The sequence below is a fragment of the Sminthopsis crassicaudata genome, chromosome 3, assembly GCF_048593235.1.
Source record: "Sminthopsis crassicaudata isolate SCR6 chromosome 3, ASM4859323v1, whole genome shotgun sequence".
NCBI classification, from domain to species: domain Eukaryota; kingdom Metazoa; phylum Chordata; class Mammalia; order Dasyuromorphia; family Dasyuridae; genus Sminthopsis; species Sminthopsis crassicaudata.
Genome location: NC_133619.1, coordinates 132,684,306 through 132,712,155, shown reverse-complemented (window position 1 = coordinate 132,712,155; position 27,850 = coordinate 132,684,306). Strand labels below are relative to the sequence as shown.

The 27,850-nt window shown below is 34.2% G+C and overlaps 1 long non-coding RNA gene across 2 annotated transcripts; it reads right to left on the bottom strand.

The window, feature by feature from the left end:
* Positions 1-952: 952 nt before the first annotated feature.
* Positions 953-20,624, bottom strand: LOC141564916 (uncharacterized). 2 transcript variants are annotated; one of them, XR_012488802.1, is made up of 5 exons: positions 20,357-20,624; positions 5,846-5,909; positions 4,245-4,413; positions 1,742-1,810; positions 953-1,051 (listed from the first exon to the last, which is right to left on the bottom strand). It is a non-coding gene; the product is annotated as an uncharacterized LOC141564916 (long non-coding RNA). The 2 variants fall into 2 exon arrangements; XR_012488803.1 differs by having other exon boundaries at positions 4,245-4,320.
* Positions 20,625-27,850: the final 7,226 nt, after the last annotated feature.

Here is a 27,850-nt window from a genome sequence, read left to right as displayed (position 1 = left end):
ATCCTTCTAGATTTGGCTTGTCTTCTTACTCTGCTGGGGTCCAAACTTGTCTAACTGAACCTTCCTCTCCAGGTTGCTCAATCTTTACAAACTAGGGTTCTGTACACCCAACCATCTATTACCCCAATCATTTGGGTACCCAGGAATTAGAGTAAAAATGTCTATCACTAACGTCAGCAACAACAAAAATGTTAAACAAAAGACAGATTGCAAACTTCCTACATATATTCTCAAGAATCATATATCCACCCAGTGGGATTTTACCAGAATGGTTTGAATCCACAATCCACTCAGTGGGAAAAGTAACTAATCTCTTAGTCTGAGTGTGGTAAGTCCAGCTTTTCTCCTTGGTTCTCTTAGTGGTATCTGGCATCAGCAAGATTTGGAAAGATCCCTTCCAGGAAGGAGGACATTTTTCTTCTTTCCATGTCTAGATTAGCATCCAATCCTGAGGCTGAAATTTGTGTACAGGAAATCCTAGTGGTGGAGTCTGAGCAAATTAACTATTTTGTAACACAATCAAATGTTTTGCCAGAGAACCACATCTAATGCTATTGAGCTACTACTTGATCTCCTGGTTCATTCTTTCCATCTTTCCAGAGGAAGGAGGGTGCCAAAGAGTATGAAACTCCCAGGTAATATTCAAGGCCTTTGCTAGGGGTTGGAGAACCTTAGAGGTAAAATGATCTAATGGTCCAAGCCTATACCCTTCACTATCCCATATCTGGGAATATTTTTTTTTTTCCAATAAGATCTGACTAATAGCCTAAGCAGTAGTTTGAGTCACTGGGAAGGCCTCTAGCCATGAAACAAGATGGTCTCTTACAACAAGCAGGTATCTGAGGTTGATGTGGTTAGTGGCAGTGCAGAGTTGAGGTGTGAGAATCCCCTTTTGGTCAGGCAGGTTCAACATGAAAGAATTCACAAACCCAAAATATTAGACTGGCAAAAAAGGAAGTTTATTGGCACTGCAGAAGTAAACTTTCCTAGGAGGCTGACTTTCTCAGTGGCAAGGTCTTGGCAGAGAGATCAAGGTCCTAGCAGTGAAATCCTGGCAGAGAGATAAACAGAGATGTTAACAATGAGAAGAGGGTCTCTCTTCACAGTGGACAGGGGTCCTGTAGGCAGCTATGCCACTTCAGATCTTCAAATTATGAGTTTAAAATTTCCCTTTTTTATAAGAGATCAATTGAATGAAATTCCTTCAGTGTTGTCACTGCTCCCAGGCCTAGATTTCCAATTGAATGAGACCATTTAATGTTGTGCTAAGTAGGAGTGGTCCTGGACTCAAATCAATGGAAGGTGCAGCTAGTCCTACCAAGATAACAGAATGAAACTACTTTATCTTGATTCCCTAAGGTGGGCCTCTCCCAAAGGAGAGTTTCTCAAGAGTTTCCCCATGGCTTCCCGCCCAAAGTCAGAGGAGAATTTCAAGGTTCCCCCCCATTAAGGTGACCTATCAAAGGCAGCTCAGTTAAGTCCACCTGTATGCTCTGAAAAGTTTTAATTCCAGGAGACTTCCTTCTGCTAGTGCCTGATATAGAGCAAACATATTTGTCCTTTAGACAAATAAACCAGTCATCCACTAGGTGACATGCAAGGGTATACAGGCCAGGAAATACGAACCAGGTAAAGACTGCAGTGGACAGGTTTTGGATGTCCCAGTGGCTTCCCTGCAGTAAAATCTGCCTCATACTTGCCTTATTCAGCACTTCTCATCCTTCAGGGAGGTACCATTTACCTTTACATTCCATCTGGGCTCCTAACTCTCAGGCAAGGCATTTCTCTTCTTCTGACAAAGTTGTAACAGCTAGACTTGGGGGAAAGGAGGGGATCAAAACAAAAAGGTGGTCAGCCTATTCAGGCTCCTCATTCCCTGCCCTTCTTACTTCCTCATCTGCAAGACGGTTTCCTCTTGCTTCAAAGGACTGAACAGGTTGATGCCCATTCACATGGACAATAGCAATGGTCTCAGGCAGTAAAAGGTTTTTCAAGGTTTGTACTAACAATATAGTGTAGGCTAATTCCTTATCCTTCTTTTCCAATAACTTCAGGGCTTGATTTAGCATAAATGTTTACTCCTCTTACTAATTAAGTGCCCCAGTGTTTTACTTCCCTTTCCAGAAATTGTAGCTTTCTTTTTGAAATTCTGAGCCCCTTCCTTTTTATGTAGTTTAGCAATTCAATAAAGGCCTCACTGATCTTTCTCTCTCTTTTTTTTTTCTCTAGTGATCAATAAATCATCAACATATTGCAAGATCTAGGTACCCAGGGAAGTTCTAAATTTCCCCAAAATAGTTTCTAGCACTTGTCCAAACAGATTAGGGGATTCTGTATATCCCTGTGATAGAACATATAACCTATACTGCTATTTTCTTTCCATATCTGGATCTTCCAATTCAAAGGCAAAAATATCCCTGCCTTGGGGATCTAGTGGACAAGCCGAGAAGGAATCTAAGTCTACAACACTAAACCACTTATTGGTTTCATAATTCTTTTCCATTATTGCATATGAATCTTATACTACTGGATGAAAAGAAAGGAATTTTATTAATTTCTTTAAAATCTTTCATTCCAGCTTGTCCTAAATCTAAAACCTCAGAAAGAGCTACAATATGGGTCTAGAATCTATCTATCAAGAAACCAATTCCTCTTTGTCTGATCCCACCCTTAAATTTATCAAGAACTCTGGGATGGGTTCTTTCAGTGAGCCCCTGACACTCCTCTTTTTCTATGAGGGAGTAAATCTTTTGTTCCCTCATCCTATAGACAATCCTTCTGTATGTGCCTTGTAGTCCCACAATTGAAACAAGTTAGTGCAGTTCAAACTGGGCTGCCCATTCCCCTTCCTTTTTCTGACTCTACTGGCTGGGATGCAGGGCAAAAAACCTCTCCTTCCCCCGCCTCTACCAGTTTGTCCTTGATTTTTCATTACAAATTTAGCAATTGTTTGTACCATCTGAAGCATAAATTTAGTCTGTTCTTCCTGTTATGAGGGTCTGTACCATAATTTTTCTTTCTTCTCCTCAGTCCCTCTGTCTACATATATCTTCTGGGTCATTCTTAATAATTCATTTAAGGGCTTGGTCTGCCACCCGTCTTGCTTTTGGAGCTTTTTATTCATATCTGGCCATGAACTATTGACAGCCCTAAGCAGACTTTATACTGTGATATAATTTTCTCCTAACCCTGAATACTTCCTCATACTTTCCTTGAGTCTATTTAAAAAGGCTGAGGGGGAGTCTCTTCCTTTTCTTGCTTAATTTCTGTAACTTGGTTCATTATTTTGACTTTGAGGGACCACATTTCCACTACCCTGAACAATCATCAGTCTTAGATCCCTCATACTTTCTCTATGAGCTGGATTGTTATGATCTCAATTGGGATCCTGAAGGGAGAATTTTTGTTGTCTCCTGGGGTTTCTCTGTGCAAGCAGATGGGCATTATCCCAAGTCCTTATTGCAGCTCTCCTAGTCTGCCACTGCTCTTCTCCAATGAAGAGAATTCCTAAGATTGACATAAATTCTGGTATAGATAGTAGTGATGGGGGTTGAGGTCCCTTTAAGATTCCTTTCTGATTGCCCAACCCCCATGGCTGACCTTGATTCACAAATCCTGGTCAAAAGCTCCCTTTTTAATATCCTGGCCCAGCCCCTACCATCAGCTCAGCTTCCCCCAGTCCCCACCGGATCTGAGCTAACTGAAAAGCCCGCCAAGAACTTGGGGGTACCGCCCACAATCCCCTTCTAGGTATAAAAGAACCGAGCTGGAACTCCCTCTTTGCAGGAGCCCTCCCTGCCAACACATGGTATCCTTCTGACCATGTAAGGGTTCCTGCCTAATTGTTAGTCCTGTGTTCCAGCTCTCAGCATCCTGATGCTATATCTATATCTATATCTATCTATCTCTATCTCTATCTCTATCTCTATCTCTATCTCTATCTCTATCTCTATCTCTATCTATATCTATCTATATATACATCTATATATATATATGTCATTGAGAACTCACATTGTTTGCTGGATTGTTGGAGATGATAGTCTCATTCATCCCTGGAACCAAAATATTTCGTCCTAGTAAATTTCTCCCTTTCAAATAAAATATTAAATATTCTCTAATCTCTATCTTGCCTCAGTTTCCCTGGCATTACACACTGGCTTAGCTCCTGGGCCTAATTAGTCCTCTATCTTTGTTAGCCAATTTCCATTTTTGCTATGTCCAAGTGTCACTCTTTGGAACTTTACCTAATTGGAGTGGGAGATCCTGAGCTGAGTCCAAAGACCATCAGAGAATTCTCTGGAAGGTACCTGACCAAGGATTCTGTACAGGAGAGACTTCTTATGAATAGGAAATATCCCAAAATGAGGACGAAACTATGTGGCACAATATCATCTACAAAAACAATCAGGGACTCTTAAATAAGAAAAAGCAAAAAGAGGTTTATTACAATCTCATGCGAAAGGGCATCTTTCATTTGACAAGGTCAAGAAGTGCAAAGCATAAACTGTGAAACACAAAATTAAATAGGTCCTGAAGCTCCCACCCCCCAAGTCTGACCTTTTCTTCAATTGTTTGTACAGATTTACATTCTAATTGTGGAAATCTAACAGAGAAACAAAAGAATACCAGTCAATAATAACAAAGTCCTACAATAAGAGAATTCAAAGCCATCATTACCTTTAAAAGAAATACTTAAATGCTAATTAAGAGGTGGTGGGAAATTAGGAGGGGTCAAATACCTGTAATTTTTAGCTATAGCTCTATTTGTTTCTATAAAGTCTCAAGTCACAATTAAAGTTATTTTCCTATGAGAGTGTCTTTACTCCATTAATTCCTCTTGGAAGGAAGGAAAGAAGGAAGGAAAGAAGGAAGGAAGGAAAGAAGGAAGGAAGGAAGGAAGGAAGGAAGGAAGGAAGGAAGGAAGGAAGGAAGGAAGGAAGGAAGGAAGGAAGGAAGGAAGGAAGGAAGGAAGGAAGGAAGGAAGGAAAGAAGGAAGGAAGGAAGGAAAGAAGGAAGGAAGGAAGGAAAGAAGGAAGGAAGGAAGGAAAGAAGGAAGGAAGGAAGGAAAGAAGGAAGGAAGGAAGGAAAGAAGGAAGGAAATCTTCCAACTGAACAAAACCAGGCCAGGTTTACTCACATAGGTTGTTGACCACTGACCTTTTCATTGTGGCACTTAAAAATTCTGGCAAACTGTTGATTGTAACTTCCTCTTATGATCCTTAAATTCCTTTACTTTTTAATGTTGTGGTGCAAAAAGGACATCAAAAGGTTGAAGGTCTCAGACTGGTGTCACAAAGGTATCTCAAAAGAATTTGCAGGCTTGAACCCTTCTCCGAGACAAGGGAAAAAGTTTATTGTAACTATAATGCCAATTGAAACAGGCTAAGTTCCAAAATAATTTAGCAAAGGACCAGGAGTAGGAAGACAAATTTATCCAGTTCTACATGTCACTGATATGCTAATTTTATGGCCCAGAGGTAGAACTGAGGAGTGGTCTCAGGAATTTGGTTATCACTGACCAGCAGATTATATTTGTGACAGTTAGCAATGTTTGTAGGACTATCCTAAGGCCAAGAAAATTTTAGAATAATTGATAGACAGATTATTACAACAATAGCACACTAAAGTTAAGGAATTTTAGGATTATTGCTACAATTCCCCTAAAAGCTGTACTCTATCATGACCAACTCTTTTATTCCGAAGGAGATACATTTATATATATCTTATGAATATGCATACATACATATATTATGTCTATGCATATTCATAGTAATATAGTTTTGATATGGAATTCAATAGGCTCCATGCAACAAAAGAATGCCTCCTAATCAAGATAGACATTTACCTCAATAGGAAACATCTGGGAGATTAGCCAGCCAAGAATTTCCCAGATGACTATCATCATGCTCCTTTAGGGGGAAAAAAGGTATAAATAGAATGTTCCAGGACTTAAAGAAATTTCATAGGTATTGTGTTTCCTGAAGTATGGTGATAAATCCTGATGAAATATATTTCATAGTAGTTGTATTATTAAAGGAAAAGTTTTAAAATGACTATGTCTTGAACAATTTGAAAAGTGAAGAAAATATAAAGAAAAAATTATGAAAAAAAATTCACATGTGGTCTCAATGACAAACTATCATCAAATATATTCAGTCCCCTAAGGCAAAAATATTTCAACTTTATATTATATAGAATAAAAATAAATTGGAAAAATTATTACAAAATCAAAGATAGTGTTAGTCGTTTCTCTCTGTGTCACTGAAGAACAACATCAATATTATCATAAAAAATTGCAATATGCAAATTCCTGAATTTTAAAATAGGTTAAAAAATGGCAAAATCAGATTTGATTAGACTATCATTAATACAGGATTGATGTGGAGTCTCCTATATCACTGCCATGATGGATGTTCTTCTGTAAAAAGAAAGATTGAATGTAAAATTTATATAACTGGGGGATCAATGGATTGAAAGGCTTTCCTAAAATGGACATTAACAAAATCAATATTGTCAAGTATTTGACTCATTATACTGGATTGTTTAAAATCAACAAGACCAGCAGACCCTACAACATGCCTGGCACAATAAGTTATTAATATAAGCACACAAATCTTGGTAATTTAAGCTATTTAGGACTATATAATTATCCTCCTGCAGAAACACACACACACACACACACACACACACATGCATACTTATTATGAAATCTTATTATGAAAACTTTTCATAAATATTTTACCAGAAACCTTTATAATTAGTTGAGACATTTCAGAGGATCAACACTGAGCAAAAGTCATTAACCTTGTTGGTCTCTTGGGAGTAGGTAATTAGTTCTCTAGCATCTGGTATTCCAAGTCACTTTAAAATAGAAAAAGACAATCTCTTTTCTAAAGATGAATTTGCAAAATATTCACAAAATCACTATTCAGGTCAAAATATTAAAATTAAATTCATTTGCTTGACATTTTTAAAAGTGGAATGATTTTGGCATGTCAGTATTTTAAATGTTTTCATTAAGATGTTAACACAAATTTTCATACCTGGAATGCAAAGTCCTCCTGGGGCAAGTGTCAGGAAATATATCTTCTATGTAGGATAGAGTAGACTGTTGTATATCACAAAATGATGGAAGGGAAGATTGTCTTGTTTTCTCCAATGAGAATATTTAGTAACTATGTATAATAAAGTATTTATTCTTAACTATATCCTTACATTTATTCTCCATCTTATCTCTAGAGGTTGGTGATACAACGGGGGAAAAATGCCCTATAAACATTGGGAAAAAATAAAACACCAAAAAAACAGATAAATGCTGAAATAGGACTTGTCCCTGAAGATACCTGAGAGGGTCAATGTCATGTTCTATATCACAAAAGATAGTTCATTGAACTGTTAGTAACTAAAAAGCTAACTTAAGGTAGAATCAAATGGAGCACAAGCCTCATACTTAAAAGACTATTAGAGCTGGAAGAAAACTTAGACAAGGTTTTGTCAAAGTCCCTCATCTTAGGAGAAAACCAAGACATGATTGTGTTAGAAAAAGGGATAGAATTCAAGTCTTTGACTGATATGGATATATGTTTAACATGATTGTACATGTATAGCATTTATTGGATTGCTTACTGTCTTGAGTGTGGGAAATGGAAAAGAGAAAGGAAGGAACATTTGACCTCAAAATCTTACAAAAATAAATATTGAAAACCATCTTTACATACAATTTGAAAAAAAAATACTATTAAGTGGGGGGAAAATAAGTTCAAATCTCTGACTCTTGATTCAGCTCTGCTTCTGCTAAATTATTCACATTTGTAATCCTTCATTCTGTCAACACAAATCTACTGAATACTGTAACTCAAATACTGTGGAAAGTTTTGGAGAAATAAGAAAGAAAAATACCTCTGTCTACTGTCAAACATCTATGATTGTAATGAAATACTCCTGTGCTACAAGAAATGATGGGCTTATGATTTTAGAAAAACATGGCTAGACTCACATAAAATAAAGAAGAACAAAGAGAATTAAGGTTTTGGTTAGCAGAGCCAATTTTGAGTTACTAAGTCAAGTAGCTCACATTCAAACATACGAACAACTAGTATGAACATCATACATATAGAGTAGGTGGTGGATGATAATCTTTGAAGGTGCTGTGCCACAGTTCCCTAAATTGCCCTGCCTCAGTTTCCCCAATTGTTCTTAAAACTTAACAGAGCTCTTAAATAAACAAAACAGACAGACAAATCATACAGAACACAGAACACAAATCACACAGACACAGTTACAACATTAAACAAAACATTTAACACACAGATTAGGGACTATCCAGAAACCTTAGAATAGGGTTCTATTCTATTAGGAATTCTACTGGGGCCTCCAAATGTAATGCCAGAGAAACTGAGGCAAGATAGAGATCAGAGAGTTTTTAATATTTTATTTGGATTTCTAAGAGGAAGAGATTGTGCTGGGGGCATGTTGCACCCAGGGCTGATATCCAAAGCATTCAGCAGTGAATGTGATTCTCAATGACATATATATTACTCTAAGCTCAGGTAGATAAAGGCAGGAGCGCAGTCAGAACATTGAGAGTGAGAATCTTCAGGCAGGGACAATCAATCCAGTTCTGACAGGTTGGGGGATAGGACCATAAATTCTTATAAACTGGGAGTTAAGACATCTGGAGTCTTATTTTCTAGAATATCAGATCTCCATAGCCCTAATTATCTCAGTTCTAATGGGCAGAAAAGGGGTGTTGCAACCAGGGAAACTGAGGCAGGACAATAAAAGGGAACTGTGGCACAAAAAAGGAAGACATCATCATTGAAAAGACTTATCTCAAATGGTATCTAAAGAACTTTATTAAGTATCTTGATCTACCAGTGACTTTTCTGTTTTTCTGTTATCAATCACATTGTTTTCCTTGATACTCTCTTCTCTCTAAAGATCTTTGTGACACTTCTCTATCCTTTTCTTTCTCCTAAAGGTCAAACTAGTTATTTCTAGTCTTCTTTGTAATATCCCTTAAGTATGAGGCTCCATTATGATCCCTTTTTTGTCCTCTATTCTATTTTACTTGATGATCTCATTAGTTTCCTTGAACTCAAGTTGTCATCTTTATGCTGAAATTCTAAGTTCTACTTTCCTAGTCCTAACTTCTCTCCTAACTTCTACTTTCAAAATTCCAACTTATGGTGTCGACTAGGGAGCTGGAATTTTGAGAATGGAAGTTAGGAGAGAACATAATCTATAATAATCTTTAATTTAAAATTTCTAAAACTTAACTCATCATCCTTTCCTTTCTTTTTATTTTTCCCTATTAAGAAGAAACTACCATCTTCACAGTCATCAGTTCTCTCAATTTAGGAATCATCCTCAGTTCTTCACTTTCACTTACCATCCACAAATACATTCAATTTTGAAGTCCTGTCATTTCTATCATTGCAACATATTTATTCTCTCTAACATGTTTTTTCCCTTCTTTCTCCTCATACTGCATCCACTCTGGTATGGCTCTCATCTCATATCTGGACTATTACAATAGACTAATGGTTGAACTCCTTGCCTTGAGTGTTTCCCCACTACATCTGATATTCCATTCAGGTGTCAAAATTGGTCTTCCTAAATTACAAATCTTATTCTATTACTGCCCTATGAAATAAATTTCAGTGGGTTCCTATAATTTCCAATGTCAAAAAAAAATCTCTAGTTATTATTTAAAGTATCTGGCCCTTTTCCAGTTTTTTAATACTTTATTCTCCCCTCCCCCATATTCTGCAAAACAATGACTTTGGCGTCTATGTTCTTTGTAATACAAGACAATACATTTTCCAAATCCAGGAATTTTTCCCTTTATGTCAACCAGATCTGAAATTCTTCTCTACCTCTTGGCTTTATTTTCTCAGTTAAAATGCCACCTTCTTCAAGAATCATTTTCCTTCCCCAAATGGTAATTTTTTTCTTCTGTTGATTAGATCCATTTTACTCTTTATGAGTCTTAAATGTGCATAGTTATTTGCATGTGGTCTCTTTCATTAGACAAAGGGCATCTTAAGAGCTTGGATTGCATTTTGTTTTTCTTTGTTTCCCCAGAGTTTGCTTCAGTACTAAGCAAATAGTAGGCACTTAATAAATGCTTATACAGTGACTGAGCAGATTAGAACTGAATCTTGAAGGGAATCAGAGGAACCAGCAAGTAATGACAAGGACAAAGAGCATCCCAAATGGGAGGAATAGCCACTTGGGAAATGGAGTTCTTCTATTTGAAGAACATTTAAAAGGTCAGTGTAACTACATAGCAGAATATGCAGAAGGGAGTAAAGTATAAGGAGGCCAGAAAAAGCGTTAAAGTTATAATGGACTTTAAATGCTTCCCTTAGGAAAAAATGAAATTCAAGACATTAGAGTTAACTGAGTCAGTGGTGACATATTTATTTAAAAATGTGTTTTACAGAAATCATTTTGGTAGTTGAATAGAGGATAGAATGAAGTAAAAGGACATTGAAAGGCAATTGTAATAGTCCAGATGAAGCTGGAAGAGCCTTTATGAAGATGGTAGTGATGAGAGTTAGGTAAGGGGTAACCCTTTTGGTTTGGCTCAAGGATACATAGTTAAATGCAGTCTAGTGACGGTGCAGATTCCCTTGTAAAGGAATTTACAGGCCTGAAAACCTAAAAATCAATAAAAAGGTTTATTATGGGGTTTGGAAGTAAAGTTAAAGTCTAGTTAGTAAAAGGTGAAGGTAGAGACAAAGGGGCACCGGAAATAGGATTCCAGTGGACAGAGATTCTTGGCAGCCAGGCTGCCATGTTAGGAACCTCTGCAAAGCAAGAGCTGGGATTGGCTCTTTTATAATGAGAGATTTAGCCAAAGGGGTCTGTGGTTGTTATCCCAAGTTGGCTCAGATCTGGGAGGGGATTGTGAGAGCCCAGATCTCCTATTGGAATTCAAAGGGATACTTTTGACAGGATTTGTGTCCTAACTTCTTGAATTGATAAATGGAGGGGCTGGGAATCAGGAAGGAATAAATCAGTCTGAAAGGATTAGTTTCTTAAAGGGAGCACAACCCACATCATTAGCTATGTTGTAGAGAGGATAGCAGAGATGCAAAAGGAAAGAAAAAATAAGACCTAATAACATATTGTATATGTGTAATGAATGCAACAGAATATTTATGATTGACAGTGATCTGGGCAAAGGGATAATCTGTTATCTTGACAATAGTGTGTATGATGGAGGAGATGGGATGATATGTTCTGTTTTGACATTCTTGAGTGTGAGATGTCTATAAGTTATCCTATTTGAAATGTCATAGAAGTAGTTGGCAATACAAGTCTGGAATGGAGGAAAAAGTTATATAATAAAGGTCAATAAAATCTTAGAATTTTATAAAAAGGTAGAAAAATTAAACTGCAAGAATTGATGAGATCACCAATTAAGAAATTATAGAAGGAGATAAGGAGGCCAAGGAGAGAGACTTGAGGGAAATGTATAATTAATGCTAGCAAAGAAAACTAAAAAAAAGTTAGAGATAGATGAAAAACCAAGAGAAAATAGCGAGAATAGAGGAAGAGCAAGCTAGAAATGAGGGAGCAGCTTGATTATGCCATGGGATCAAAGGAAAACAGATACAAAAAAAGAAAATTAAAACAAAATATAATAAAAAGTTGGAGAGAAAAAGATTCCCGAAAAATATAGTATAAAAAAATAAAGATAAATGTATTGTCAAAGGCTACAGAGAAATAATAATGATGAAGACTATGAAAAACCTACTAGGTTTTATGTCAAAAAGATCTTTAGTACTAAAGAAGAGGAATGAGACTTTTTTATTTTTATTTTTTCAGAACAGAAAACTGCCTCATGACTCAAGCAATACAAAGAAGTAAGAGAGGGAGCCCTTTGGTCTTTCCAGATTGATCCCAAACTTCAAGTTCATTTTCCTTCCCCTGCCTCTGGGGGGGGAAAAAAAAAAAAAAAAAAAAATTGAACATTATGCAAGGGCAAAGCTTTGAAGGGAAAAAAAAAAAAAACCAACAAAAAAACAGGAGATGAAGAAGGAAGAGATTTTGAAGAAATGTCAGGATCTCTAGCCCAGTTATAGGGCAGTGTAGTTAATACAAGGGTCTTAAATTCTTAAGTATACCCAATCTTTCTTCACCAAGGGGTCCCCCCAAAAAACAAAAAACCTGACTCTTTCCTACTTTCCTTTGTTCTGTCCTTTGGGGGGAAAAATGATGAGGATATAACAAAATTTCAGAGAGATTTTAAAAAGCCCTAAATCTAAGAGGAATGGATATTACAAAAAGTCTTGGTCTTTGATTAGTGATAGATTTTTTTGCCTCCCTTTCCTTGACTCCTTTCCCATTGTTTTTTCCCTACCTCAGTCCTACTTTAGTTCTCCAAAGAGACCTATTATTGGAGTTGGACAAGCCATTTTTAGCTTTCCATTGATTTTTGGCTTACCTTAGCTTTCCATTGATTTTTGGCTTACCTCTCCTTCTTAGTAGACAAACCAAAATGTGGAATAGCCCTTGGGTTATTGAGTTGAGCCTCCTTGCCTACACCTAGGTTGAGGAAGAGCTTGGATTGGCTTCCCTTGGTCTTTGACTGAGAGAGCTTGTGATATTAAAACAAAAAACAAACAAACAAAACCTACTCTCCCATTAGAAGCCTGTTCCTATCTCTACCAGCCACAAATCCATAATGTCCTTCAACAACAGTTCCAGCCTCTACTCTACCAAAATCTACACAAATACTACCTCCTGGGCTAGTGTTCTGCTACCTTTCTTAGGTAAATTATCAGCAGTCCTTTAAATTTCCAGCACTGGGGTAAATTTCTAGGTCCAGAGCAAATGGGGCACTCTTTTCATTTTATAGCTTTCATCTTAAATGGGTTGAATGCTTCCAAAAAACAAAAGCTTTCAATTGTACTTGTGTATGCTCCACTAAGTTCTTAGTGTTGTTGTTTTATTTATTTTTTTCTCTCTCTTAAAACATTTTGTATCTACTTATTTTTAAACAAAGAGTTTCCTCATGGTAAAATGTGAACTTGAGAGTGGAGGTTAATTTTTGTCTTTTTTACCACCCCACCTCCCCATGCCATGAACATAGTAGCTTCTTAATAATTATTTGCTCGAGTGAATTGAGTAGAATAGAGTCCTGGAGGACTGAGAGACAGATTCATTTATTCACACCACTGTAGTGCAGGCTCTCTTCCTTAGCTTCTCCACTGAAACCAAGACTGCAGAAGTCTTCTAAAGCTGGCCTGGGCCCCAGGCAAGGAAACTAGATTATAAAGGAAATGATAAAGAATTTGGACTGGCTACTCTTGTGGTGATTATTCTACAGAAAAGAAGGCTGCTCCAAGACCTCCAGAAAATCAAACAAGAATTTTACAATTCCTTGCTGGAAAATAGAAGAAATTAAAGAAGTGTCAGATTTTATATTCTTTTGGAAAAGGATCAATGCAGACATCTGCAGGAATGAAATTAAAAGCCATTTGTTCCTTTGAGGAAAAGTTATAGCAAATCTGAACAACATACTAAAAAGCAGAAACATTATCTTGTCAACAAAGATCTGTATAGGCAAAGCTATGTTTTTGTTTGTTTGTTTTCCAGTAGCAATGCATATCTATGGGAGTTGAATAAAGAAAGTTTAGCATCACAAAATAGAAGCATTTGTTTTGTTGTATTGAAGAAGCCTTTTTAGAGTCACTTGGACTTCAGTGAGATCAAATCAGTTAATATTTTAAAAAATTAATTCAGATTATTTACTGAAAGATCAAATACTGAAGATGAAACTTAAATATTTGCCCATATACTAAGAAGTTGAAATTAATTTCAAAATATAATGATGTTGGGAATGATCAAAAACAAAAGGAAAAGAGGATAGCAGAGGATGGGACAGATATCTCTACTGTCATAGATACAATGAACATGAACTTAGAGAGATTTGAGAGATGGTGAAAGTTAGAAAAGCCTGAAGAGCTATTATCAATGAGATCATGAATAGTTGGACAGGAATAAAGAGTATTAGGCTGTTGTTAATATGTAGGAGAATTGGGAATGTGCCAAATTAAGACATTGCTCTGATAGAAGAGAGAAGCTTAATCTCTTATTCTTGTTGTCAAGATTTGTTTCTTTTTAAAGAATATATCAAATGAATCAAATTAATGTGGACTTGGGAATTGCTTCCATGAACTCTTCCAAGTTATGAGCCCACAAATATAATTTTGTTTATAAGTATCTACAATTCAAAGTATGCTAAGACTGGAGCTAAAGTTAAAAGTTGAAAAACAGTTGAAAAATCGATAATTATGCCTTAATCATATTAATTACATTAAAAACTAGAAATATAATAAAATTGACATTTAGGATATAAAAGTTCATGAAGCATTTTCTACATTATCTAAATTATATAATTAACAATGCCTGTAATTTATGATCAGATTTTTTTTAAATCCCAGTTATCTTTATTATTTATGTGACCTCAGGAAAGTTATTTTATTTATTTCTTCTGTATATCAAATTTTTGCCTGTGAAATAAGAATATTGGATTGGATGACATCTAAGGTTCCTTCAATTATTTCTTAATCTATGATCCTAGGAACACTCTGAAGTATATTCTAAAGTTGTTATTATCTCCAGTTTATAAAAGAGAAAACAGATTTAGCTTATCTTTGGTCACACAGCTAGTATCAGAGGATATTTTGACCCCAGGTCTTCTGCATGACCAAGATCTAAAAGCTTAAGTCTTATTTATTTATTTATATCAATATTGTGGGGGATCATTATAACAAAATCAAAAGTATAATTTTGTTTTCTTGATTCTGTGTATTTTGACTATTAGACATGCATGGAGGAACAAGCATAACTATTAGACATGCATGGAGGAACAAGCATATATATATTTATGTATATATCTTTCTGCCTATTTATCTAGCTATCTGTAATCTATTAAAGAATTAAAAAAAAAAAAAAGATTAGTCAGATAGTGAAAATGGGTCATTACTATTTGCTAAAGCCTAACATTACAGTAGGATTTGTCTAAGAAATTATCATATAGCCTGGGGAAATGTCATTTATTGACAAATTAAAATGAATTGTCACTGAAAAAGAGTAGCATAAAGATTGTTTTGTTGAAGTAAATGAAAAAAAGTGTGAATTCTTTAAATATTACCAAAAAAAAAAAGAATTTTAAACACAGTTGACAAATCATCCATTCCTCTGTATACATGTCAATATTATTTCAAGATTTAATTAATAGGACTTCTTAGGATTTGCGTATTCAATCCTAAAAGAAAAGACAAATACAATGAAAACTTCTGACATATATCCTTCTAAGGAGAAAAGATATGAATGAGATAAACTCAAAGATCTATCACAGGTTACAGGCTTTAATGATAATATAACTCACTCAACAAAGCTTTTTATTATCTTTTATGACATGTTTTATGATCATATACTTATACAAGATATGCCAAAAATCTAGGGCTGATTAAATGAAAATAGCTTGAAATTGCTATTTTGGATTTTGAAGATTTTGGAGACATGTAAGATCAATTGTTATCACTTTACATTTCATCTTAAATCTATTTTTATTCATTTGTTCACATAATGTTGGATGTGGAATGTCATAAATTTGTGGAACTTCTAGGGAGGAAATTCTGTCTATGAATACAGGCTTGTCAACTATATTACAAATTTTGTTCTTATTTAGATGTTGGTTGAGGTAATAGTGAAGTTGAGTGACTTGCAGAAGTGATCAATATAGTCTTGTTGCCATTTTTAATGATTTCCTGGTTCTGCTCATTTCACTTAGCATCAGTTCATGTAAGTCTCTCCAGGCCTCTCTAAAAACATCCTGCTGGTCATTTCTTACAGAACAATATATTCCATTAAATTCACATATCATAATTTACTCAGCCATTCTCCAATTGATGGACGTCCATTCAGTTTCCAGTTTCTTGCCACTATAAAAAGGGCAGTCACAAACATTTTTGCGCTTGTGGGTCTCTTTCTCTCTTTTAAGATCTCTTTGGGATATAAGTGAAGTAGTAACACTGCTGGATCAAAGGATATCCACAGTTTGATAACTTTTTAAGTATATTTCCAAATTGCTCTCCAGAATGGCTGAATTCATTCTCAATTCCATCAACAATGTATCAGTGTCCCAGTTTTTCCATATCCCCTCCAACATTTGTCATTATCTTTTCCTGTCATCTTAGCCAATCTGACAGGTATGTAGTAGTATCTCAGAGTTGTCTTAATTTGCATTTCTCTGATCAATAGTATTTTGGAGCACCTTTTCATGTGACTACAAATAATTTCCATTTCTTCATCTGAAAATTGTCTGTTCATATCCTTTTGGCCATTTATCAATTGGAGAATGTCTTTTACTATTATAAATTTGACTTAATTCTCTATATATTTTGGGAATGAGGACTTTATCAAATCCTTTGGATGTAAAATGCTTTCCCAATTTAATGGCTCCCTTCTAATCTTGTCTGCATTAGTTTTGTTTGTACAAAAGCTTTTAAACTTAATATAATCAAAATTATCTATTTTGTGATCAATAATGGTCTCTAATTCTTCTTTGGTCACAAATTCCTTCCTCCTCCACAAATCTGAGAGGTAAACTATCTTATGTTCTTGTAATTTGTTTATAATCTCATTATTTATGTCTAGATCCTGAACCCATTTCATCCTGATCTTGGTATATGGTGTTAGGTGTGCATCTTTGCCTACTTTTTGCCATACTAGTTTCCAATTTTCCCAGAAGTTTTCATCAAATAGAAAATTTTTATCACAAAAGCTGAGGTCTTTGGTTTTGTCAACTACTAGATTGCTAAAGTCATTGACTATTTTGTTCTATGAACCTAACCTATTCCATTGATCAACTTCTCTATTTCTTAGCTAGTACGAAATGGTTTTGTGACTGCTGCTTTATAATATAGTTTTAGATCTGGTACAGCTAGGCCACCTTCATTTGCTTTTCTCTTCATTAATTCCTTCAAAATTCTTGACCTTTTGTTCTTCAAGATGAATGTTGTTGTTATTGTTTTCTGGGTCAGTAAAATATTTTCTTGGGAGTTTGATTGGTTAGTTTAGATAGTATTGTCATCTGTATTATATTTTCTCCACCTATCTAAGAGCACTTGATATTCAAACATTAGTTAAATAATTTCCACAATATACTAGGAAAAAATGCTTGAGGTAGGATATGCTAAGTAATAGAATTAAAATAGGATTACTTAGGGTTAAAATCTAGAGGGCATTGATTGACATTATGAGGAAGAGGGTTACTTTAAGTTTCATACAGAAACAAATTGGCCATGTTTTGAAACCAAAAAGGAAAGAAACTTAAATTTCACCAGAAACTAATTTTGGGATTGGTAATATATGCTGGGTACTAAATGTTACATGCAACATCAATTAAAATATATAAACAACACAAACACCAAAGAATGATCTTATATAACTGAGATTACAGTAGTGACAGGGACTTTTTGATAGGAATTTATGTCTTTAATTGTACAAAGTTACCAAAAAAATCTGTCCTATCATGATTATATGCACCTTATATTGAGAATAGGTTGACATCATTTGGCCCCCAATGAATCAGTCCTTGATGTGACAAAAGTAGACAGTGGAGGATGCTGAGGGAATATGGCACAGAATCTCCCCTCCTCCTCCTCCTAACTAGGCAACTATAGCAAGAGTGCTTGTGATCCCTATATTGGGTATAGAGTGTTTAGTCAGAATTTGCACTTCTGATGTTAGAGCCTGCTGAGCCCTTTTCAGGACTGCTAATCCACTTTTGGATCCACCTATACCCAATTTTCACCCGTGGCTCCAAGAAGCTATAGTATAAGCAGCAGTTACACATTAGTGATGAATCAAGTAGACCTCAAATCTACTGCTGAGTTATAGAATGTCTATCCCAAGCATGTAAAGACTTCCTGTGGTGGAATTGGCAAGTGAAAACAATTCATTCTAAAGCTTTGAAGATAGCTGAAGCATGTTCTGTCGTGCATTGATAGCTTGATCAGACACTAAAGACATCAAAGTCATCCACTGCATACTGAGCCCTCACCAAATGTCCTGACTTTTGTCTTGCTTAGGACCTTGTGCAACTTTTCCTTACTTACATCCAATTCACCCAGTGATGTCATTAGTCCTTTTCAAAACAAAGGATAAACAACAGAGAATGATGATACATTTTGTAAAGAAAAAAATAAGTTTTTGTTGAAAGAGTGAAGATAATTTTTATTAATTTTTACTACATCATTGAAATATTATATGATCTTTTAGATGAAATCAATTTATTATTAATGTTTACTAAATTGGTCACAGGAGATATTTTACAAAGAAACAAAAAAAATCCAACATTTTATTGATAAAATCTAATATGTAAAAAATAAAGCTATAATTAAAGTGTCATATGAAAGAAGTTTGAAACAAATTAAATAATATAGAAATTTATGTTATCATAATATGATGTAATCTCTATTTAAGGGCCTCTATTTTGTTTTTCTCTCAGACAGATATGCATACATATATACACATGACACATATACTTATATACATAGATAAGCATCATGGATCCTAAAATTATTACAACTGACCACAAATTTATTTAATATGTATGTTTTATTCACTAATGCATTCCCATTTGCAATTATGTGACACTGCACCTGGGCTACATGATCAGCCTTTGGCATTCAAGTAATACAGCATTTATTCCTTACTACCTCAATGCAGAATATTTTTAAACAATGACAATATTTTTTTAAAAAGAGACTAAGTCCAAGTCTAAGAAAAAAAAAAAAAAAGTAAAAATAAGTAAAGAAAAGGAAGCTTTACAAAAGTGTTTCCCATATCCTTCAGCACTGGCAATCTCCAAATTGCCTGGGACTCGAGCTTATTAAAGATTATTTTTGAGTAACTTCTGAGGATCATAGCTCACTAACTTGGTTTATACTGAAACTGCCTTCTTAATTAGAAAAAAAGAAATTATGATACATTGGTCTAATGTCTATGAGATGAGGGTAATTGGAATATTTTTCCACTGCATGAGTATTTGGTGGATTATGATAACAACAAACAATAGAATTTTTAATTTCATATCTAATGTCTGCATTCTCTGCCCTGAAAATCAGAAAGCATGAAATGTTTTCTTCAAGTTATAGTCATGCAAAAAAAATGTACAATTTAAAATATCTTATGAGACAGAACATAGATCTCTTTCAGTAGAGCTAAATTGACAGCAATTTTTGTTACTAGCTGGTGTAGTTTTTGACCCAGACACAAATGCAGCTCTGGAATCTTTAGGGGAGGGAGAATTAGACAGGGGTATTAAATAGAAAGAATGTTCTATCCATATTGCACAGAAGGATTATTGTATTTACAAATCTAAACATTAAGAGGGTTTCTTCATAAAGAAGCTTAATTGAATCCACACTCTTTTCTATTTCCTATAGAGTTTGCTCTATCTTAAATTTTCCATGAAGTAAAGCAAGGTAATATAAATATATGTTTAGCAACAAAATGATATTAATAATAAGAGGTTTAAACACAGATGTCCAATATATATATTATTTTATTAAAAAATAGGATATCATAATCATTTAAATATAACCACATCTATTCAAGTGAACATTAATATTTAAAAGCTTTTTAATAGTGAAAAGAAGTTTTAGGTAGTAGTAAGAGTCTCTATTATCACTTCAGGTATAGTGTAGATGATGTTTATGTTGCTGGAAATGAATGAATGGCTATTACTTAAATTCGTATTTGCATATGTACTTTCTGCCAGTGGTGTGACAACCTCTACCAATTTGATCAGCTAACTCTCTCCTGACTCACCCAGACACCTGGAGGAATCCTGATAAAATGTAAAAATAACTCCTGATAATTGCTCTAATTTCTTCTTCATTGGTGGATAGTTCTCCCTTCTCATTTTTGAGACTAACAATTTGATTTTTCTCTTTCCTTTTTCTAATCAAATTAAAGCTTTATCTATTTTGTTTGTTTGTTTGTTTTCATAAAACCAACTCTTAGTTTTATTTATTAATTCAATAGTATTTTTTAGTTTCAATTTTATTGATCTTTCCTTTTACTTTTAGAATTTCAAATTTAGTATTTTATTGGGGCTTTTAAATTTGTTCTTTTTTAGTTGCAAGCCCAATTTATTGATCTTCTCTTCCTCTATTTTATGCAAGTAAGCCGTTAGACATATAAAATTTCCCCTTATTACTGCTTTGGCTGCATCCCACAAATTTTTGTATGTTGTCTCATTACTTTCACCCTGTTGCCACAGACCCTCTTCACTGAACTTCTGAGCTTTACCTGTTGTCCTCACCTTAGAGGTCCAGAAGCATCCAGCAATCCTGCTGATTCAAAAATCCCACCTTGCTGACACTGGGGTCAAGGCTGGAGCTGGAGAAGAACTGGGTCTGTGCTGGCATTGCACAGAACTGGGCTCTCACTCTATTCCATAGACATTTTCTCCTGACCTTGCAGGTTCTCTTTTGTATCTCTAAGCCAACAGATCTGGAAGCCACCAATACTGCTGCTGATTCAGAGTTGAGCCTAGTCAGGGTGGAGCTAGAGTCTGGGTTGATGGCTGCACTGGCATGCCCACCACTGGAACTAAATGTTGGACTCTCACCCTGATATAACAGACATTTTCTGCTGAGCTTTTAAATTACATTCTGCTGGAAAATACTCTACTCCATCTAGATGCTCTAGAATGTGTTTAGAGTCATTTTTTAAGAGAATTTGGAAAATTTGAGGGAGAGATTGGGCTAATTCATGCCTTTACTCCATCATCTTGGGTCCGTGACTGAGGAGTGCCATCTTTACCACCTTTTGTATGGGAGGAGGAGAAGAAGAAGGAAGAAGAAGTAGAAGAAGAGGAAGAAATTGTCTATAATATCATCTGATTTTGAGAAAGAGAAAACAGTCTTATACTTTAACTTAGGGGCTCATTTCATGGGATTATTTTAAATTCTAGATGTAAATCTTAAATTTCCTTTTTTTTTTTGTTTACTATAAATAACAATTTATTCTTTACATTGATGCAGATTAGTTACTAAAGTTTTTAGGAGAGTTCTTGGGGCACAGTCAATTGCCTTAGTTCTCCATTTGGGATGAATGTGAGGCAGGGCTTAAACCTAGGGCTTAAATCCTGATGCCAAAATTGACCCTCTATCTATACCTAATCTATACCTATCTATTGACCCTCTCTATATACCTATTCCTTCCTCTTGAGAAATAATTAACATAGGAAATATACTTACATAGTTTATTTTTACCTTTCTTTTAAGCATTCTATGTAGTTGAACTTCCTTTCTAATAGGACACACTCTTTCTTCTGTGTTTTCAAGACTGTTCTTTATTCCCTGGTACTTGAAATTTAAGTATTCCCTCCAGAGTCTTGCCAGAGGTCCACCTTCTAGGGAAATGCATGACCTTTGGCTAGACTGAATGAGGAATATGTCTTGATAATGTGTATGAAAGACTTAAAAGGATTCAAAGAAACTAGTACCTAATTTATTCTTAGAGAAAGCTGATATTTATATAATCTGTATATAGTATTTAATAAAATTTGATTACATGTTGAAAAGCATAAATCTAATTGGTATTTAGTATATACAAACATATATATAAAATCATAAGTCATCTATAAGCTTATATCATATATCATAGTCCCTTATATGTTCAGCCTCTTCTGAAATCCAGGCCCACAGCAACAATGACCTAATAGATACCTCAACTTGTATATTACATAAGCATTTTAAAATAAACATATTCAAAATGGAATTCAATATTTTTCCGCACTCCACACTCCCATTCACTCCTCTTCAAACTTCCATATATATATATTGCCACTTTAACCTGATGAACAAAGAACTTCACCTTCATCCCTCCCCCCCCACACACACACATAGACACATCAAAATCCCCTGAGAAATCCTTCACAATAAGACCCAGGTTCTCTTATCTCTCCTAGGGAGTTGAAAATCAACTAGCTGCCAACTCCTTTTTCCTTTCCCTCCATGCCTCACTCGCAAGCATAAGTCAGCACCATTTTGCAAGGCCAGGATTCTTATTACATTCTCCTAATTCCTACTAGATCCATCATATCCAGGGCCATCTTTAGTTGTACTGATCTATATCTGGCCCCTGTAGCCAGATGGTTCTGAAAGGGAAAGCGAGGCAGGTGACCTTTCACAGCCTTCCCTCACTTAAATTCAATTCACTTGCATGTCACAGCATCACCTTCCTGACATCATGGCCTTCTTCAAGAAAGAAGGACAAAAACAAAACAAAACAAAACAAACAAACAAAAAAACACACAATAGCAACAACAACTAGGACCAAATAAGAATGTTTCCCTGGTTTAGAAAAAGGTGCACAATTCCTTTGTGGCTTCAAAAGGATGTTCCCAATTCTATCTGACCTGTTTCATCCATCTTCCTTGACTGTCATTTTATCTTGGAACTTCCCACAAAGTTAGTTTGCTTTGCCTTCTTGTTGTGACTTCCAAGTTTCCTTGCTTGATTTTTCGTATTAAGAATCTCCCTAAATGTTAATGAAGACAACTTATTTCTGTATTGAGCAATACTATAATTTTAATCACACAGGTTGTCAAATTTGAAGTCATGATCAATTTTTCAAACTCATCCAGTTATAAATATACAATCAGTTATGAAGTCTTGTATTTATTTTTATCTTATTTTTATATACTTAACAAGCTTACATGCTATTTTCTCTGTAAAATACATGTTATTTTCCTTATAAAATAACAATAGCTAACACTTAAATATCAATTTAAGGATCACAAAATTTTCATATCTATTATTTATTTGATCAATCCTGGCACATAGAAACCTAAGAATTCTGTCAAATCCTTAACTACAAACTCTCCAGGAAAAAAAAAAAAAGTATCCACTTTTCAAATTAATATACATTATTAATCTTATTATTTTTCTTTATTACTTTCTTAATTGTAGGTAATCAAGAAAAAATAATTCAATCCTCAATTATTAATATTTGTTTCTGAGATATAAAAGCTCACATTGAAATTTTAACAATTGTTTCTGAGAGCAGATGCCAGCTGACTCCAATGCAATAATGATGCTATTATTGTGCTAATTTTACAAATGAACAAAGTTGAGAAAGGTTATGTGACTTATCAAGAATCACATATGAGTCTGAGGAAGAATTTGAACCTATTTAATCCAGATGTCAACTTTAGTACAATACCCTACCTATTGAGCTTCTCCTATCTGTTTAACTCTCTTGAAGTCAAATAATGTTTCATAGGCAGTGACTATCATTAGCATATATTGAGCAATTAATAAATATTCATTCAATTTTTGGTGGCATTTCTTTTCCCTTGGAGGTTGAAGAGAATTCTAGGATCATCATATTTAGAATCAGAATGAAATTTTAAATATTTAACCCTTCTTAATTTCTAAATAAAGAAACTATAGCCAAGAGGAGTGAATTAATTGGCCTAGAGTTACACAAGTAGAATAATTCAGCAGCAGGACTGAGATTTGAATCCAGGCACTTAATCCAGTAACCTTCACACTATGACATTCTTGTAATTTTAAAAGGTTATGTGATTTTTTCCTCCCTTTAAAAAAGTAGTATTGATTTGTGGATACAGAAAATAGAATACTGTACTAATTAACTTTTTCTGAATAATTTTTCTTTGATACAAAATCAGGTTCAATGATGGTAAAGGGGCATATATAAAGAAAAAATTGTATTGTTAAATCTATCTAGCTAACCTAAACTTCAAAAATATATTTAAATAAAATAAGTTTAGTTCTATTAAAATGTTGAAAGCAGAAATATTATAGATATAAAATATTTACAAGCATATTTGAATTTATTATAATTTTTAAAATTAGTACATCATAACTGAAATCCTCATAAAGCAACTAAGAAAGAAAAAAAATGATGATTAACATTAATCAGTAAATAAGAATTTGCTGATTATAGGCCAAGCTTAAAAAAAAAAAAAAAAAAAAAAAAAAAGCATTCTCAAGTACTCAGCCTTAAAAAGTTTATATTATAATGGGAGAAATACCTAGGAATAAAGAATGAGATTATAAATAAATTAGAGAAACATAGGATAGTTTACCTCTCAGACCTGTGGAAGAGGAATGAATTCATGACCAATGAAGAACTAGAGATCATTATTGCTCACAACATAGAACGCTTTGATTATATCAAATTGAAAAGTTTTTGTACAAACAAAATCAATGCAGATAAGATTAGAAGGGAAACAATAAACTGGGAAAACATTTTTACAGTCAAAGGTTCATATAAAGGACTCATTTTCAAAATATATAGAGAATTCATTCTAATAAATAAGAAATCAAGCCGATCTCCAATTGATAAATGGTCAAAGGATATGAACAGATAATTCTCGGATAAAGAAATTGAAACTTTTTCTGGTCATATGAAAAGATGCTCCAAGTCATTATTAATCAGAGAAATGCAAATTAAGACAACTCTGAGATATCACTACACACCTGTCAGATTGGCTAGAATGATAGGGAAAGGTAATGCAGAATGTTGGAGGGCATGTGGGAAAACAGGGACACTGATACATTGTTGGTGGAACTGGGAATACATCCAGCCATTCTGGAGAGCAATTTGGAATTATGCCCAAAAAGTTATCAAACTGTGCATACCCTTTGATCCACCAGCATTGCTATTGGGTTTGTATCTCAAAGAGTTCTTAAAGAAGGGAAAGAGACCTGTATGTGCAAGAATGTTTGTGGCAGCCCTCTTTGTGGTGGCCAGAAACTGGAAACTACGTGGATGCCCATCAATTGGAGATTGGCTGAATAAATTGTGGTATATGAATATTATGGAATATTATTGTTCTGTAAGAAATGACCAGCAGGATGATTTCAGAAAGGCCTGGAGAGACTTACATAAGCTGATGCTGAGTGAGATGAGCAGGACCAGGAGATCATTGTATACTTCAACAGCAATACTGTATGGTGGTCAATTCTGATGGATGTGGCCTTCTCCAGCAATGAGATAAACCAGATCGGTTCCAATAGAGCAGTAATGAACTGAACTGGCTACGCTCAGTGAGAGAACTCTGGGAGATGACTGTGAACCCCTGATTTTGTCCGCCTGCATTTTGGATTTCCTTCACAGGCTTGGTGTGCCCTATTTCAAAGTCTGATTCTTTTTGTTCAGCAAAACAAATGTTTGGTCATCTCTCTCTCTCTCTCTCTACATATATATATATATATATATATATATATATATATATATATATATATATATATATATATATATATATGTATATATTGTATTTGATTTATACTCTAACATATTTAACATGTATTGATCGACCTTCCATCTTGTTGGGGTGAGAAGGAGGGGAAAGGTTGGAACAAATGGTTTGGCAATTGTCAATGTTGTAAATTTACCTATGCAAATATCTGGTAAGTAAAAACTATTTAAAAAAATGTATATACAAAGTAGAAAAAACAAACAAACAAACAAACAAAAAAAAATTAGGGACTTCATAGCCCTTACTAGTAATATTACAAACAGGTTTTAACTATGACATTTGTTGTTCCTTCTTGATCTAACTTTGATCCTGTGATTCTTATGGTACCTTCTTCAAAGTGCTATATGGTAACTAATATTATGGTGGTTAAACTAAAAATGAAAAGTGACTACTTAAAATTAAAGTAGACATCTTCTTTTATCATTAGCAATTCACATCTATTATAACTAGATAGGAACCAATACTGAAATACATATTTTTATATGTATTATTGTTTTTTTTTTTAATCCATATTTGAAAAATGGCTTCTGTTTTGTTTTATATAGACATATTCATGAAAATCACTTATAAATTAGAGTTGATTGAAAAGAGAATTAAATTTTGGGAAGTATTTCCTCTTGCTTCTACTACAATAAGAGCATTGTTGAAGTCTGTTGGGTCAAGGAAATTTCTTCTTTCTATTAGAATAAGGCCACTGTTACTATCTGTAGGATAAAGGAAAAAGAGACCCTAAGAAGGGTCTTATGAAAGGATTCCAAGAGGAGAATAGTGAATTCTCTCTCACTAGAGATCTTAAAGCAAAGACCAAATTAACCACTTTTCATAGATGTTGTAAAAGGGATTTTTGATCAAATATCATATCCATAAGCCTAAATGACCTTCACAATATATTAGAGATTTATGTACGTATCTCATCTATTTTTTTCTGTATAAATATTACTTCTAACAATAATTTATTTATATGCAATCTTCCAGAGAGAAGAAAACATTTAATTTTCTTCCTACTTCTTTCTATATGACATGGATTAATCCCACAAAGCATAGTTTAATTTTACAATTTTTGTTATGTAATATTTCAATAACATGGTGAATTTTAAATGGACTTTTTAAGTAGACTAGCCTGGCGACCAAACTTTTTCCCATTGAAAAAATGAAATGCAAGTTCCATATAACAGATGTACATTCTTAGAGAAAAATTATTTTGTTGAAGCTTCTCTTTAATAAGCAAATTTTTCTTCCAATTATATATTTGAAGGATGATATGCCATAAATATAAGGTCCTGTCCATTATTAAATAAAAATGAATTTGAGAAGGGTATTTGCCTGGCTGTTCAATCACATGTCTGGAATCATAATTATTTTAAATAGATTGACAAATTACTGTTATATTTATTCTCAGCATTGCCCAACAACTAAAAGGCAGTTTACTAATGCAAACAATGACAACAAAAGATAATATGTGAATTTCTTATGTTAATATTTCTGATGCCATATTTATAATTTCAGTGGAACATGAAAATAGTTTATTTCTTTTACAATTTCTTTTTAAAACTTTGAAAACTACCAATGTAGAACCAAGAACACTATTGTGTCATTTCAGGTAGCTTCATATGATAGGAATGTAAAAGGTTTTTGTCTCAGATATTTTTTCTCTATTATTAACATTCATAATCTTCAATTTTTAATTAATTTACTATTTTCCCTTCTGGTTTTCCTATGATATTTCTTAAAAAATAAAAATAACCAGTGCCATAAGAGTTACATATTTTATATTTCTGTATTTGAATATTTTGCAGACAGCAATGTGAAAAACTAGAAAGAATTTAATTTTTTTTCCTGGAAGGATCAGATAATTTCCTCCAGAAAGAGAACTTAAATTTAATACCAATAGTGCTAATTTGATATTAAAAATATAGAAATTTTGATGAAATAGCATTTGTTTCTGTCAGTCTCATGTATTTTCCAAATTTATCAGACCTAAAAAATTGTTCTTAATAAATCTTAATAAAAATCTTGTCCTTAATAGGTTTTGTGACCACAATGGAAGAGCCAAGTTGCAAAAGAAAATTAGCAAATTTTATAGCTGCAAAGGAAACATCCTGCCTTCCTAATTCTGCTGATATTTAATGAAACTGATTTTTCTCTTTCAACTGATTATTCCTATTCACCATGGACTAACTGGCTGATTGATTAAAGTTTTTGAGTGCTTTTCATATTCTTAGGGGGAGAATGATAGTAACAATTATTTAGACCATTACTAATTTGATAAGTTGCACTGTAATTCCTCGCACCACAAAAATAAGCAAGACTTATAGCTGGAAGAAATGAAGCCATAAACTATCTGAAAATGGTATTAGAAAAGTATATGTAGGGGCAGCTAGGTGGCACAGTGGATAGAGCACCAGTTCTGAATTCAGGAGGACCCGAGTTCAAATCTGGTCTCAGACACTTAACACTTCCTAGCTGTGTGACCCTGGGCAAGTCACTTAACCCCAGCCTCAGGAAAAAAAAAAAAAAAAA